This window comes from Mirounga leonina, unplaced genomic scaffold, assembly GCF_011800145.1.
Source record: "Mirounga leonina isolate KUSES-001 unplaced genomic scaffold, KU_Mleo_1.0 Mir_82, whole genome shotgun sequence".
Taxonomy (NCBI): Eukaryota; Metazoa; Chordata; class Mammalia; order Carnivora; family Phocidae; genus Mirounga; species Mirounga leonina.
Genome location: NW_023270825.1, coordinates 52,271,613 through 52,284,838, shown reverse-complemented (window position 1 = coordinate 52,284,838; position 13,226 = coordinate 52,271,613).

The following is a 13,226-nucleotide window of genomic DNA, read 5'->3' as shown; positions in this document are numbered from 1 at the left end:
TCTTTGATTCATGCATAATCCCAACCAGTAGTATTGACGTGCTGCTACAAGTGAAAACAATTTTCCAATCTTGGTCAACATGGTCTTCTCTAGATTCAGATTCCCTGAAGCACAGACACTATGTTTAATCACTCTTCTTTGCCCCAACACCATCCAGCAAAATATTTTCCATGTAACATCAACAAATACCCAGCCTACTAAGACATTCATTTCCCTCACTTCCTTGGAAAATTAAGTCACAAAAGAAATAGCAATTGTTAGAAAAGACTGGAAGTGAAGAGAGTCAGCTAGCCTTGGAAAGAAGAGATAGCTTTGGACAGGGAATGGTAGAAACATATATACTCAAATTGATAAACCTACCTTCCAGGATCTTACTATCTACTTAGGAGGCTAACTATATAAAAATATTTACACAAAAATAACTAGTAGGAAGCAAAATACATAGCACAAGATTGCTAGAGATAAGCATTAAGCAAGTTCAGAAGACAAAAAAAAAAAATCTATGGAAAGTCTTTATTGAAGAGGAGGACCTATATGTAAATCATAAAGGCAAAAGAGTATTTCAGAAAGACAAAGGGCAATGGCAGACCTAAGAGGGTATGAATAAGAATATGAAGAAAGGAAGTTCCACCCTTCACAAAAATTAACTCAAAATGGATCATGGACCTAAATGTAAAACACAAAACTATTCCTAGAAGACAACTAAAAAATTGGAGGTAAAAATATACAATGAAGAAAAGACAGTCTTCAATAAATAGTGTTGGGAAAACTGGACAACTACACACAAAAGAATGAAATTTGATCACTTCCTTACACAATATATAAAAATAAACCTGAAATGGAAAAAGACTCAAATGTAAGACCTAAAACCATAAAACCCTCCTTAAAAAAAGTAGACAGTAAACTCTTAAACATCGCTATAGCAATATTTCTTTGAGTCTGTCCCCTCAAGCAAGGTCAACAAAAGTGAAAGCAAAAATAAACAACTGGGATTCCTTGAACAAAAAAACTTTTGCGCAGTGAAGGTAACCATCATCAAAATGAAAAGTGAATCTAGTGAATGGGAGAAGATATTTGCAAAAGATATGTCCAATAAGGGATTAACATCCAAAACATGTAAAGAACTCATACAACTCAATAACAAAATAACAAAAAATTTTAAAATGGGCAGAGGACCTGAAGAGACATTTTTCCAAAGAAGATATACAGTTGGCTAACAAACACATGAAAAGATGCTCAACATCACTCATCATCAATGAAATGCAAATTAAAACCATAATGAGATATCACTCGCACCAGTCAGAATGGCTAGTATCATAGACAAGAAGTGTCTGTAATAATGTGGAAAAAGTGGAAATCTCTTGCACTGTTGGTGGGAATTGTAAATTGGTGCCTCCATTATGGAAAACAGTATGGAGGCTCCTCAGAAAATTAAAATAGAAATACTACTCAACAAAATGGGTTTGGAGGGAACATACCTCAACATAATAAAAGCCATATATGAAAAACCCACAGCTAACAACATACTCAAGGGTGAAAAACTGAGAGTTTTCCTCTAAGATCAGGAACAAAATTCTAGTTACTTTTATTTAACATAATACTGGAAGGCCTAGCCACAGCAATCAGACAAGAGAAAGAAATAAAAGGCATCCATATTGGTAATGAAGAAGTTAAACGTCACTATTTGCAGATGGCATGATATTATGCATAGAAAACTGTAAGACTTTACCAAAAAAATGATTATAATAAAACTATTACTAATAATTGAATTCAATAGATTTGCAAAATAAAAAAATAAAGTGGAAAAATACAAAATTAATACAAAAATTGGTTGCACTTCTATACACTAATAACAAAGTAGTAGAAAGAAAAATTAAGAAAACAATTCAATTTACAATTACACAAAAAAGATTAGAATACCTAGGATTATTTGTTTTTCGGGTGTTGAGTTTGATAAGTTCTTTATAGATCTTGAACACCTTTATCTGATATGTCATTTGCAAATATTTTCTCCCATTCCATAGGTCGCCTTTTAGTTTTGTTAACTGTTTCCTTTGCTGTGCAGAAGATTTTTATCTTGATGAAATCTCAATAGTTCATTTTTGCTTTTGTTTCCCTTGTCTTGGAGACATGTCTAGTAATAAGTTGCTGCAGCCAAGGTCAAAGAGGTTGCTGCCTGTGTTTTCCTCTAGGATTTTGACTGTTTCCTTTCTCAAAATTAGGTCTTTCATTGATTTTGAATTTATTTTTGTGTATGGTGTTAGAAAGTGGTACAGTTTCATTCTTCCACATGTTGCTGTCCAGTTTTCCCAACACCTTTGTGGAAGAGACTGTCTTATTTCCACTGGATATTCTTTCCTTCTTTGTTGAAGATAAGTTGACTATAGATATAGTTGTGGGTCCATTTCTGGGTTTTCTAGAGTGTTCCATTGATCTAAGTGTCAGTTTTTGTGCCAGTACCATATTGTCTTAATAACTACAGCTCTGTAATACAGCTTGAAGTCCAGAATTGTGATGCCTCCAGCTTTGCTTTTCTTTTTCAAGATTACTTTGGCTATTGGGGTCTCCTGTGGTTCTATACAAATTTTAGGATTGTTTGTTCTAGCTCTATGAAAAATGCTGGTGGTATTTAACAGGGATTACATTAAATATGTAGATTGCTTTGGGTAGTAAAGACATTTTAACAATATTTGTTCTCACAATGAGGTCTTACCTCACACCTGTCAGAATGGCAAGAATCAAAAAGACAAGAAATAACAGGTGTTGATAAAGACACAGAAAAAAAGGAATCCTTGTTCACTCGTCACTGTTGGTGGGAACATAAATTGGTGCAACCACTGTGGAAAACAGTATGAAAGGTCCTCAGAAAATTAAAAATAGAGATACCATATATCCAATAATTACAATTCTGGATATTTATCTGAAGAAATTAAAAACACTAATCTGAAAATACATGTGTACCCTATGTTTATTGCAGCATTTTTTACAATAGCCAAGATATAGAAGCACCCAAGTGTACATTGACAAAAGAGTGGATAAAGAAGATGTGGGGCGGAGGGTATACATGTATATACATACATATAATGGAATATTACTCAGCCATAAAAAAGAATGAGATCTTGCCATTTGTGACAACATGGGTAGACCTAGAAGGTATTATGATTAGTGAAATAATCAGACAAATACCATATGACTCACTTATATGTGGAATTTAAAAAATAAAACAAATGAATAAAAAACAAAAAGCAAAACCAGACATATATAGAGAGGAACTAAATATAGAGGATAAACTGATGGTTGCAAGAGGAGAGGGGTTGGGGGGATGGGCAAAACTGGGAAAGGGATGTGGGAGATACAGGGTTCCAGTTATGGAATGAATAAGTCTCAGGGATAGAAGTTACAGCATAGGGAATATAGTCAATGGTATTTATTGTATTAGGGTTGTATGGCAGATGGTAGCTACACTTGTGAGCATAGCATAACCTATATACTTGTTGAGTCACTATATTACACACCTGAAACTAATGTAACATTGTAAGTTAACTATACTTAAATTTAAAAAATAGAAACACTATATAATCCAGCAATTCTACTACTGGGTATTTATCTGAAAAAATTGAAAACACTAATTTGAAAAGACACATGCACCTTTATGTTTATTGCAGAATTATTTACAATAGTTAAGATATGGAAATAATCTAAGTGTTCATCACGGAATGAACAGATAAAGAAAATTGCTATATGTGATAAAGGAAATTTTTAACTTTTAATGTTTGTGGACCCTGCTCCTCGGCTCCCAGGGAAGCTATACTTTAACATTTACCAAGGTCAAAATGACTTGGCAAAACCTTAAAGCATGGGCTCTATTTCTGTCACAAGCACACATTGTACATCTGCTTAGTTAAAGAGAATAATCAAAAAGGAACATTCTGAACATAAAAGATAAGAAAAAGAAAGAAACTTCCCTGGTTCCCATAAGATTAAACTCATACAGCCCTGCATATACTAGAAACTTAAGATAAGGTCTGCAACTTTCTGAAATGTTCTTTGTCAAAAAATTTTTAACTCTTTAGGTAAAAAAAAAAAATGTATATAATCCTACACCAAATGTTCCCGTACTGGATCACTCTCTTCTTTGTGAAGATTGTGTATCCCTGGCAGTTGTCTTAACTTGAGCTTGAATAAAACTGTCTTCTTTTTTTCTTTTAGAAATTCTAAAAGGTTCATTCATTTTCCATACACATGTATACAGAATACTACTCAGCCATAAAGAAGAATGAAACCTTGCCATTTGTGACAATATGGATGAAACTTGATGTTATTATGCTAAGTGAAATAAGTCAGACAGAGAAAGACAAATATCATATGATTTCACTTACCTGTGAAATCTAAAAAACAAAACAAATGAACAAACAACACAGAAATAGAATAATAAATACAGAGAACAAATTGGTGGTTGCCAAAGGGGAAGGGCTGAAGGATGGGCAAAATGGGTGAAGGCAATTAAGAAGAATAATTTTCCATTTATAAAATAAATAAGTCATGGTAATAAGCTTAGGGAATATAGTCAATGATATTGTAATAACTATGTGGCAGATGGTAACTAGACTTATTATGGTGATCATTTCATAGTGCATATAAATGTTAAATCACTAATATTGTATGTCAACTACACTTCAATTTAAAAAGAAAAGAAAGAAACATCTATTTCTGGCAGCTATTTCAAATGGTCCTTCAATCATAAAACAACCAGGTTCTTTTTAATATTCCTTAATGAATTTCTAGGCTCATAGGAAGTAAGTGAAATCAATAAGGATGGATTTTCTTGTTCTCTCTCTCACATACACACACCTACTACATCATGTACACACATACACAATTCAGAGCTGAGAACAGTAAGCTTTAAGGAGAATGGAGAGTCAAGATTTCTCCAGAAGTCAATAGTTGACACTACTTCAGCAATTAAGAGAACAATTCAGTGGAAAAATGAAACTGAAACCTCAAGACTTAATCCTGGGACCATCTAAGGTGGCTAAATTATAGTTGTGTGCCATCCCCCAACTCCGTGTAGATGCAGTATAAAATATTCACCTGAGTAACTGATCACTACTTCAAGCCCTCATGATTTCCAGGGATGAAATCAACAAATATGAACTCACAATCAACCACTATACAAGGAATTAAGCTATCCAGAGGGAAAGAAGAAATGATAAACATTATATTTGGACCTGCAAAGAAATCATATGGGGATTATAAAATGCCAAACATAAATAATTGTATAAAATGTTTAAAGAAACAAGATGAAATCATGAAAATGAATAATAAACATGAGACTGTAAAAATGATCAGGTAATTTACAAAAGTAGCCAAATAGAACTGTTAGAAATAAAAAATATAGAGGAAACTAAAAACTGAATGATTAGGTTAAAGTACAAATCAGATCCAACAGAAGAGATTAAGCGGGGCGAAAAGTGTAATTATCTCAAATAAATGCAGAAAAAAAAAACATTTAACAAAATTCGTTATCTATTCATCATTTAAAAGAAAACTCTTGGAAAACTGGAAGAAGAAACATTCTTAACCTGATAAAGAGAAGTTACAAAACTCTGAAGCATTCCCTTTAAAATCATTTTTTTAAAGAAAAGAATGCCCTTTATTACTGATGCTTTAAAATGCCTGAGAGAAAGATAGAGAATACCATAGGCACCTGAGGACATGGAAAGATTCCTTTAGAAGAACAGGAAATGTATTCACCATAGCAGAAAACTAAATATAACTACAATATAATTTAAAATTTTTATTCATCATAAACATCAAAGAAGAGAAAAGTGGAAGGAGGTATTTTTAACATATATAATTAACAAAGAATTATCATATACTATGAAGAACCTCTACAAATCAATAGGAAAAAGACAGAAAGTCCAATAGAAAGCAGGCAAAAGATAGGAACATTTTACAAAAGAGGAAATACACAAGTAGAAAGATTCTCAGCTTTAATCAGAAAAAATGTAAAGACATTAATGAGATCTAATTTTAAATCCACTAAATTAGCAAAAATTAAGAACTGCGAAGGTGTTGGAAAGGTTGTAAATCAACAGAAATTTGTATATACTTTAAAAGAAAATTGCAAGGAAAATTTGACATAATGGGTGATTTTATTTTTTTCTCTCAGAAAGGTTTACAATTATTTGCTGCACATTGTTGAAAAACTAGAAATCCAAAATCACTTTTTTTTTAAGACTTTATGTATATATTTGACAGAGAGAGACATAGCGAGAGAGGGAACACAAGCAGGGGGAGTGGGAGAGGGAGAAGCAGGCTTCCCACTGAGCAGGGAGTCCAATGCGGGGCTCAATCCCACGACCCCGGGATCATGATCCGAGCGGAAGGCAGATGCTTAATGACTGAGCCACCCAAGTGCCCCCCAAAATCACTTTAATCCAATTCCAGGGAATGAGATGATTCAAATCTGAGCCAAGTATGGAAGAATTATCAGGGTCTCTGTTTGGCTAGCCCTAACCTTCAATTTTTGCCTCCCTATTTCTGGAAAACTATCAAAACCTCTGCCTTTCCTCTACTTCTTCCTGAATAAGCAGAGGCCCTTAGTGTAAAAGTGGCCCCAAATTCTTTACTTGCTTCTTTGGGTTTCTTTCTTCTCCCAGATTTTAGCCCCAAAATTCTTCACAATTCTTATTAGCTTTGTGATACCTTGTTTGTTTTTTATTGAGGTATAAATGAAATATAACATTATATTCATTTCAGGTGTTCAACATGAGTCAATATTTGTATATATTGCAAAATAATCACAGTAAGTGTAGTTAACATCTGTCATGTATAGTTACAAATTTTTTTCTTGTGATGAGAACATTTAAGATCTACTCTTAGCAACTTTCAAATATGCAATACAGTATTTTTTGAGGATATTTCTTTTTTATTGAGATATAATTGGCATATAACATTATATTCGTTTCAGGTGTATAACAACATAGTAATTCATTATTTGTATACACTGTGAAATGATCACCACAATAAGTCTAGTTAACATCCATCACTACAAAATTTAAAGCATTTTTTCCCTGTGATGAGACCTTTTAAGATTTACTTTCTTGGCAACTTTCAAATATGCAGTACAATATTATTGACTATGGTCACAATGCTATACATTACATCCCTATGACTTATTTTCTAAATGTAATTTTGTACATCTTGATCCCCTTGACCCATTTCACCCACCACTCCAATTCCCCTCTCCTCTGGCAACCACAATTCTATTCTCTGCATCTATGAGGTTTTTTCATTGTTTTGTTTTTTAGATTTCACAGATAATTGAAATCATATGGTATGTGTCTTTCTCTGTCTGACTTATTTCACTTAGCATAGTACCATCAAAGTTCATCCATATTATCACAAATGGCAAGGTTTTATTCTTTTTTATGGCTGAGTAGTATTTCGTTGTATATATCACTCTTTCCTTATTCATCCCTCAGGCACTTAGGTTATTTCCCTATCTTGGCTACTGTAAATAATGCTTTAATGAACATAGGGGTGCATATATCTTTTCAAATTAGTGTTTTCAATTTCTTCAGATAAATACACAGAAGTGGAATTGCTGGATTATATGATAGTTCTATTTTTAATTTTCTGAGGACCCTTCATACTGTTTTTCACAGTGGTTTCACCACTTTACATTTCCACCAACAGTGCACGTGGATTCTTCTCTTTCCACATCCTTGCCAACACTTGTTATCCCTTGTCTTTTTGATGATAACCATTCTATCAGGTGTGAGGTGATATCTCATTGTGGTTTTGATTTGCATTTCCCTGATGATTAGCAATGTTGAGCATCTTTTCATGTCTCTGTTGGCCATCCATATGTCTTCATTGGAAAAAAATGTCTCTTCAGATGCTCAGATCTTCTGTCCATTTTTCATTGTTTTTTTTGTTTTTGTTTTTGTTTTTTTTTTGCTATGAGTTAAGGGAGTTCTTTATATATTTCAGATGTTAACCTCCTATCAGGTATATGATTTCCAAACATTTTTTCCCATTCAGTAGATTGCCTCTTCATTTTATTGATGGTTTCCTTTGTTGTCAGAAGCTTTAGTTTGATGTAGTCCCACTGTTTATTTTCGGTTTTGTTGCCTTTGCTTTTGGAGTCAGATCCAAAAGATCATCACCAAGACCAAGGCCAAGGAGCTTACTGCCTATGTTTTCTTCTAGTTTTTGGTTTCAGGTCTTACATTGAAATCTTTAATTCATTTTGAGTTAATTTTTGTGTATAGTGTAAGATAATAGTCTAGTTTCATTCTTTTGCATGTGGCTGTCCAGTTTCCCAACACCATTTGTTGAAGAGACTTAAAATAGAGTATTGTGATATCTTTAAACATATAACTGGAGATTGGACGCAGTTTCTGTAATATTCCTCAATGGGTCCACCCTTAGTGACACTAAAGTTAAAAGAAAAACTTAAAATTTCATTTCCCTGACCTTTGTCCTCTCCTTCCTACACATGGCAGTTGTCCCCAAAGTCTCTTTCCCACCCACCCTGTAAACTTCCCAGCAAAACATTTCCAAATTTCTCTGGACAGGTTAGTTTTTCCTCCCTTCATGTTTTTTTTCCCCCTACCCACAGCTCCCTGCTTTTTTTAATGAGCTAGCCTCTCTATTTCCTTCAGTTCTCCCTCTCTTTGATCATCATAAAAAAACAAGGACTGGAAATAGTCTCTGATGGTGGGGATTATAGGTAGTTTTTATTTCTTTATATTTATCAGTTTTATAACAAACAGGACTTTTTTTAACTTACCATGTTTAACATCACAGTGTTTCTTAACAGACTGCAGACCATGTTTTGTTATTTCATACCTATGTATAATTTGATATTTCCCTCTGCTACAATCAAATCAGCATGATCTATTTGCACCAGTGATTTCCCTGTTTCCTTAGGACTTTAAAACTCTGCAGCTGCTTTCATGCAGAAAATGAATTCCCATGCATGTGTCCTTGCTTAAATGACAGATTCACAATTCTGTTTCCAGGCTTCCCTTTTAGCTTTCACTTTTACTTATTTGGCACTCATATGTGGAAATGAGGGTTTTTTTTTCTTCTTTTCTCTTTTTCAGTAGTGCAATGGGGATAATATTTTTTGAAATATTTTCAGAGGCACTTTCACATCCTGTAAATCATACTGTCCTATGACTTGCTGCCCAAGAAAAGGCTGACATCAGCTAGAACAATAAAGTCACTGTTCAGTGCTGACGGCCAAATCAATTTTTTTAAAAAATGACTAACAAGAGAATGGTCTTGAAAGCTAGGGTTAGTTGAAAGAGGAACATTTTGTCAATTCTCTAAGCTCCAATTAACATATCAAGAGCCAGACCTCTGTCTCTGAGCCATGAGTAGAGGTAAGTCAGGTATGAAATAAAAACTGGCCATACACATAGAAGGAAGGAAACCCCACCCATTGAGACCTGTGGACTGCAGAAAGAAGAGGGCAGAAATAGAGGAGAGCATCAGCTATATACACCTGGTACAAAATTCCAGGTGGGGAGGTATATCTGAATTAAGGGATCTGTGTGATATACCTCATTTGGAACTGTAGGAGGAGACTAGAACACAGGATGGCTCCACATCAATGCAAGATGCTGCATCAAAACAATATTAGTGATATGCGTCAATAGGCAGAGACTGTCTGGAGTAAGTAACTCCTTAGCCCTGCTAGGTAATATAGAAGAAACCTCAAAGTTACTGCAAGCCCAGAGGCAGGGCCGATGGTGCTCTTAAGAAACCACACTGGTGGGGGCACCTGGGTGGCTCAGTTGGTTAAGCGACTGCCTTCGGCTCAGGTCATGATCCTGGAGTCCCAGAATCGAGTCCTGCATCAGGCTCCCTGCTCGGCGGGGAGTCTGCCTCTCCCTCTGACTCTCCCCCTCTCATGCTCTCTATCACTGTCTCTCTCAATAAATAAATAAAAATCTTAAAAAAAAAAAAGAAACCACACTGGTGATGGGTAATATGACCCTTACAGAGGCTGTGAGCTGGATAGCCATGGGCTCTGGGGAAAGCGAAGATCATAGCTCAGACTCAGAAAGGAATGCAGCTCAGGTGAACCACAGTGGTGCCAAATCTGCTAAAGTGATCAGGCTCTGCCTAATGTAAGGAAACAAAATGCAATTTTGTCTGCTACACATCAGTAGATCCCAGCCCAAGAGGCCAAGGACTATATCATGATGTATATACTGAAGTAGGAACCAAAAAGTCACAAATGCCAGCAAAGGACCTATTGGCAGATTAAGATCCTTCAACCCCAGCACCACAATGTCATGGTAATGCCCCCAGATATCCAGGCACCATTTTGGGGAGAAGCAAGGGGAATGGGAAGAAATCTGAGATGCTGATCACATACTAAAAGAGAGTGAGTTTCCTAAAAGACAGTTTTAACTGGCAGACTCAGTTTCAATTTATTAGAAAGTTATAGTTTGTTCCTTTTTATCCCCACTGGCTGCCATGGTGAAGTTTGTGAGAAAAATTAGGTCCACTGTAGAAAGTAAACATTTATTAAGTCCAGAAATAGACATATTCATACCCGAACATTTGATTTATGACAAACATGGCACCACAGAGCAGAAGAGAAAGATGTTCTTTTCAATTCATGGCTGGAACAATTAGATTACCATATGGGGAAAAAATTAAAAGATCCCTACATTGCTCCATGCATAAATATGAATTCCAAATAGCAAAACGTCTTCTAGAACTGTACTGCCCAATATCATAACTAACCATGTGGCTATTAAACACACAAAATTTTGAAATTGACTACTATGAACTGAGATATGCCATAATTATAAAATATATATAGGAGATTTTGAAGATTTAGCATGATTTGAAAAATGTAAACATTTCTTGGTCATTTTTTTATATTGATTGTATGTTGAAATTATGATATTTGGGATATATTGGGTAAATAAAATATATCATTACAATTAAATTCACATGATTCTTTTTATTTTTTTAAATGTGGAAATTTTTAAGTAACACATGTAGTTCTGATATCTCTCTTGGGCAGCTGTAAGCTAGAAGAATATATTAGAGAATATCTTCTTAATTCATGTTAGGAAAAGATTATTTAAACTGGACAGACAAATCACTGACCATAAAGGAAAATAATAAATTGGACTACTCCTGTTGAGTTCGTAGGTGTTCAAAATGGTTTGATCCCTATCTAGCTGAATTCCTGGGACCAGATGAAATTTAGGTCTCCTACTCCTCCACCATCTTGCTCCTCCCCCAGGAGAATAATTTGGCAACAAAAAAAAACTAATAAAGGGCTGGTAGACAAAATATGCAAAACATTTACTACAAGTCAATAAGAGAAAGACAACCCAAGTCTTTAATGGGCAAGAGACTTTAATAGGCAATTCACATAGAGGAAATCTGAATGGCCAATATAAGCATATGAAAAAGTCCTCATTAAAATAATTTAAAAAGATATTAAAACCACAATAAGATATCACTACACATCCACTAGAAGTGGCTAAAATGGAAAAGACTGACAAAACCAAGTTTTGGCAAGGATGTGTAATCAGCGGAGGTCTATAGATTTCAGATTGGTATAACCAATTTGAAAATCCATTTGCCATTATCAGCCAAAGTTGAAGATAAACACCCAGCAACTTCTCCTCTCAGGTATACACCCAATACAAATGTGCACATTTGTGCACAACAGCACATACATATACAGGAATATCTACAGCAGCATTATTTGTACAAGCCCCAAAGTGGAAATAAATCAAATGCCCATCAATATGTAAACCATGTACATTTCCTTCAATGATATACTCTACTGCAATAAAAATGAGTGAGCTACAATTCAAGAAACATAAATGAACTAAATAAACATAATACTGATCACAGAAGCTATACCAAAGGTCTACATGTTATATAATTGATTTATACAAAATTCAAAAGCAAGCACAGCAAAAGTCAAGTATTTGGGGATGAATATTTAGATTATAGTTGGCAAAGGCCAAGGGGGTTTCTAGGGTGCTGGTACTACTCTATTCTTGACTTAAGGGGTGATTACACAGAGTTTTTATCTTAAAATGACTCATTAAGCTGTATCTATATTTTATGCATTTCTCTGTACTCATGTTATAGTTTACAATTAAAAAGACTAGAAAAAAGAGCTACTACTTTCCTTCCATATTTGGATAATAGTGTTATATTTACCACCCTGCTGCAATAATTTATTCTATAGTCTACTACATCTTTCATATGGTTATTCTAGCTATGACTTCTTACCTGTCTTACTCTAGGACAAGCTTTTAAGAAATGCAAAATTTACTATCACTGTATCCATCTAAATAATTCTCAGTAATCCAACCCAACTGTATGTTAATATTTAATTGTCTAAACATCACCATAGTGTTACCAATTGACTTTTTAGTCTCTGCATACACAAGGAATATTTTTTTGCAATCATATTGGACTTTATTGTTCATGGAAGGAATAAAACTAAAATATCACTTTGAAAATTTTCTAAGAAAAGAAGGTAGGAAATTCACCATTACATTCCTAAATTCAGCTGATTTCCCTTGCTCAGGTAATATGTGTAAACCCCAGGCTCCTATCCATATCATTTTTATGTAATCCCAGAAAACTCCCCAAATCAACTCATGGAAATTTTTGGTATTTAGCTGACTTTTTCATTAGCAAAATATATCACAAAGGAACTACTTTCGACCACAAAGTTTAGTCATGTTCTTCTGTTTTATTAGTTTCCTGAGGCTGCCATAAACCAGTGTCACACACTTAGTGGCCTAAAACAACAGAAACTCATTCTCTCACAGTTCTGGACACCTGATGTCCAAAAGCAAGGTGTCCACAGAGGCACACCCCATCCAGAGGCTCTAAAGGAAAAACCTTTCTTACTTCTTCCAGGTTCTCATGTCCTTCAACATTCCTTGGTTTCCTTAGCTTATCATCCCATCACTCCAATCTCTGCCTCCCTTGTCTTCATATCACCCTCTCCTTTGTATGTCTGTGTCTTCTCCTTTTCTGTCTCTTATAAGGACATATGTCATTGAAAGTAGGGTCCATTGAGGTAATCTAGGATGATTTTATCTCAAGGTCTTTAACTTATTGCATCTATAAAGACCCATTTTCCAAATAAGATCACTTTCACTGGTTTGGAATGGAGACCACCATTCATCTCACTAAACCTGTTACTACTG